The 4,695-nt window shown below is 41.7% G+C and overlaps 1 long non-coding RNA gene across 1 annotated transcript; it reads left to right on the top strand.

The window, feature by feature from the left end:
- The first annotated feature begins 406 nt into the window (after positions 1-406).
- On the top strand, positions 407-2,708 carry LOC142072008 (uncharacterized). The gene is made up of 3 exons (XR_012668290.1): positions 407-525; positions 2,238-2,378; positions 2,482-2,708. It is a non-coding gene; the product is annotated as an uncharacterized LOC142072008 (long non-coding RNA).
- Positions 2,709-4,695: the final 1,987 nt, after the last annotated feature.

Raw genomic sequence — 4,695 nt, 5'->3', positions numbered from 1 at the left:
GCAGTTGGATGGGGCAGAGGTTTGGGGGGGGGCAGGGGCTGCAGGATGCGGGGGGAGTCCTGTGGGGCAGTTGGGGTGGAGGTCCTGGGAGGGGGCAGTCAGGGGACAAGGAGCGGGGGGGATGGATGGGTGGGGGGTTCTGAGGGGGCAGTCAGGGGGCGAGAAGTGGGAGGGGGCGGATAGGAGGTGGGGGCCAGGCTGTTTGGGGAGGCACAGCCTTCCTTACCCTGCCCTCCATACAGTTTCACACCCCGAGGTGGCCCTCGGACCAAAAAGTTTGCCCACTCTTGCTCTATAGTTTCTGCAGTCAGCTTTGCTGCCTTTGTATTTGAAAATTGATATAATAATAGCATCCTTTAAGAAGCATTTCTTCTTCCTCACAATTGCTGCTGAAGATGTCGTGAAACATCTCAATAGCCTTTGGGCCTGCTGATTTGTACAGTTCTGCTGGAGTACCATCCTTTCTGGACACCTTGCCAGAGTTCAATTGTTTGATGGATTTCATGAACTCTTCAACTGATGGAGGTAGGTCAAGATCCTCTTTGGTGGGTTTCTTGGGTAACTGATCAAGGACATGCCAACCAGCTGTGGATGGTCTACTGAGTAGACTATTGACGTTTCAGACCCTTTCTGTATGATTCCCTCTTTGTCTTTAATGAGGTTTATACCATCTCCAAATTTCAGGGCAGCTGTGCCAGGTTTAGATGGTCCATAGATGACTTTTAGAGAGACAAAGAACATCTTTGAGTTATTTGAATCCACCTAATGTGGAACTTCTGCAGCTTTCCTTTCCCACCACACACCTTGCATTCTCCTCAGTTCAAACTAAGCCTTTCTCTGTAGGTACTTAAACCTCTCTTTCTTTGAGATGGAAGTGAGATCATTCTGCCATTCAACAAACGCTTTCTGCTTGTCACTTAGGAATTTGGAAATGTCCTTGTTGTTCTCATCAAACCAATCCCATTGTAACCTTTTCTTTGGTCCCAGCACTGAGTTAGCTGTCAATCACATCTTTGAACTGGTTCCATTTTTTCGGTTGGGTTGCCAGTGAATAGTGGACATAGAAAAATATTTTCATCAAAGTGACTGCTGAACCTGAACTTGCTAGTCAGGGTGCCTGAGCTTTGCTATGTTGAAGGCTCTTCTGTTGAGCTAGGGGTGCTTGTACTGTGGGGGGATTATATGCAGGTTGAGCACTGCTCTTACCAATCTGTGGCCTGACCAGTATTCTGCGCCACACATGGCTATGGTGATTCTGAAATCACAGAAGTCACCTTCAACATAACAAAGCTCAAGCTCCTTGGTTATCTAGCTTCCAAAACATGCAGAAGCAAGAAAACTAAAGTCACACACAATTCTCTACGTATATACAAATATATGCATCAGGTTATTGTCACAGGGTGGAGTTTCTTCAGTCTAGATCATGAATTGAGTTTGAGAAAGCTCTTGCCCTATTACATTTTTTGACTTCCTAAAGTTCCCCTTACCCTAAGAGAAGGTTGTCTCTTTATAAGGTAAGGTTGCCCAAATTAAGGTTTCATGTGTTTTGAGGGGACTAGAAATGTGCATTACAGCAAGGAACCATGAAGTGGTGCTGTTGATTCTAGATTGCTTACATATCCAATAGCCAGTTCCACAAATTGGTTCTGACTCCCCAAAGAGCTGCATATGTGTCTTGGGTACTGGTAATACCCCTTCACTCCAAAAGGAGAAAAAATGGTTACTAGAGGTTGCAGTCTCTGTATTCGGCAGCCAGCATCTAACTGAAGGAAAGGCAGACACCTGAGCTATAGTGTCAGAAGAGATAAGTCACTTGTTAAATTCCTAATGTGTTGTATACACTGCATCTAACTGTCCACGCTTACACCTTTTTTTTTAAGCAGTGTAAGTCCAAGGACTTCAGTGGAGCTACACTGGCATAAAATGGTATAATGGAGTGGCGAATCAGGCTCATCTGCACATTATCAAACTTAATATGCTGGAGTCGGTGTCGGTAATGGGTGTTTTCACTGACAGAAGGCTGCAGCATATGAGTCTGGTTTTGCATTGGATTCACAAAGGGCCTGATTCTACATTGCCTTTCACTTTGTGTGGTCATTCACACATGTGCAAAATGGGTATGAAACATTACCGTTCTGGTTTTGTAGCATTCACTTTGTACTTTGAACCAAAGTAATTGCACGAGGTGTAAGGAGTACCCTAATTAATTTCTCTCTCTGTGTGTGTTCTTCTCTTAGCAGGCTGTATCCCCTAAAATATTGTCTACTCTCCCTTGGTGTTTTAGCATAGATATCAGCTCACCAAATTCATCCCTGAGACCACTCAAGTAACACCTATACTAGATAGCAGGAAAGTGCATGGAAGAACATCACATTCTGGTAAAGTGAATAAGATTTAGTAAGGGTGATACTTTTCCTGATTACTGTTATATTAGTCCTAATGTTGTTGTTGGCTAATCCTGTCTCCCTTTTTATCTTTCAGATCTCCACTGTTGAAGACCTACCACTCAAAGTGCTTCACAAGCAGGAAATGACTACATTTCAAAACGTTATATTCTTCAGAAACTACTTCCTTTATTTCAAGACTCTTGAATTATGGAAGATTTGCACTTTTTCCCCTTCAGTAGTTTAGAGTCATCTTAGCTGTTAGTGTTTAAAAAACAAACTGTAGAAAACATTCATGCATGAAAATCATTACTGTTGCTTTTGTTATAGGGATGATACAGGCTTCCCATCCCCCAGTAAATACTATTATTGAAATGTTTCCATATCTTGTCTTTTTTTGTGTGTGCACAGGTGCAAAGCATTGCTCAATTTTTTTCAAGCACAGCCAAAAGCAGCTGAGTAAGCGCCTTGTCTGTTCTAGGACTTGCTCAGAAATTCTCAAGCAGTGTTCTCAGCATTCTCTGCCACAGCTTGCTCTAATAATCAGTGAAGACTAATAGCCTGTTTTCCTATTATGTGGCAGTGAGCCCACATAGAGAGGGTTTATTTGGCCAAAGCACCTTAGCTACTAGTAAACGTATCCTAACTAAAGTGCTTTAGGTAAGGTTCACTTGTAAAGCATTTTAAATACATGAATTTAGCTACAGCATTTCAATTATCTTGATCCTCTCCCTGGCTCTTGGCTCCTCATTTGCTACTGTTTTCTTCTCTCAGGCTGCCTGTTTATGCTTCATCCTCCTTTCCGCTTTTCCAGCTCCCTGACTCCTCTCAGGGGATATGCTGAGGATAGTACTTCTAATAATCTAAAACCCTCTGATTATCTAAAGCTTTGGGGTGTTCCTTAAAGCAGGGAAGAATTCATGTGATTGCAAATCAGATTGTTCCATCTCCCTCCTTAGTCATTACAATAAACTCTTTTGCTGAATTTGAGTAATGGAAACAATATTAAATCCAGTTCCTGTTGGTTTAGTACTTCAGGCTATTTACCAGATAATACTCACTCACTGGCAACTACAATAGAACATACAGAACAACATTTTCCTTACAAGACTGTTATAACAGCAGCTGTTGAAAAGACTTTTGATGGGGTGGAGTGGGAAGCTGTAGAGGGGATGGCTTTGAAAATACTTTCAAAGGATTTTTAGGACTCCCTGAAAGCTGTATTGTGACATCTGCTGTGAATACTTTTGTAGAGCAGCTATGGGTACTTGTTACTACTCTGTTCCCAAGAGCACTGTTTCTTGGTTTACATCCTCCATTATGAAGCAGTAAACAGACTGAACCTGATTCTGAACTCACCTGAGTTCCTGACAGCTGTGATTTTGTTTACTTAGATGAAGTTATTCCAGATTTCACCAGTGTAAATGAGAGCAGAATTTTGACTCATTATCAGGGTAGGAAAAAGAGGGCTCGGAAGGTTAGAGTGGCAAATTGGATGTGTTCTTACCTTGCTTATATGTTGGACTCTGAGTTGCAGAAAGTTCCATCCATTTGTGGAACTTCTAAACTGCCAGATGATCTGGGCTTCCCTGCCCCCCCATCTGGATGTGACTTGAGAGAGCCATTCAAGCACACTAAACCATGGCCTGTGGCCACTGACTAAAAACACTTCTCTGCAGTTATCTTTTACCATTGCAGCCAGCAGGCACACAAACCAATCATGTCTATCCTAGACCAGAGACAGTGTGGAACAAAAATTCCATCTCTTTAGCTTTGGCTACCTTGAAAAATTAGATTAAAAATTAAAATAAAGAGGCCAGATCCTCAGCTGGTGTAAACTGAGTTAAACCAGTTATGGATTTTGGCTACAATATATACTACTGCAGACCTATGAATTATGCTTTGAGTTTTTGTACATATTGTTCCTTTTGTAACATTGCACTGTTTTGTCTGAGTTTTAGTTAGATAAACTGCTAAAGCAAAACAAGGGAAACAGACCATAATGGGCTTTTTGGCCTCCTTCAGCCACTTAACATTTTCTATGCTCAATACTTGTGTTTAAAAGCCTTTATTAAATATGTTATTAGTGCTAGGAGTGAAATCCTGGCCTTGCTGTAGTTAATGTCAAACTTCCATTGACTTCAGTGGTGCCAGGATTCACTCGAGATTTTTATTGAGCATAGAAGGAGAATAATCCTATCTGATAGCATGAACTCTAAAAAAATGCATTTGGACAATCATCATTTGCTCATGTACATGTGAAGTACTGTCCCTCAGTTTTCAGCAGGGTTTAATTAGCATAGCTATCCAT

This window comes from Caretta caretta, chromosome 5 (assembly GCF_965140235.1).
Source record: "Caretta caretta isolate rCarCar2 chromosome 5, rCarCar1.hap1, whole genome shotgun sequence".
Taxonomy (NCBI): Eukaryota; Metazoa; Chordata; order Testudines; family Cheloniidae; genus Caretta; species Caretta caretta.
The sequence above is the reverse complement of the archived record's forward strand: the minus strand, read 5'-3'. Positions and strand labels throughout refer to the sequence as shown.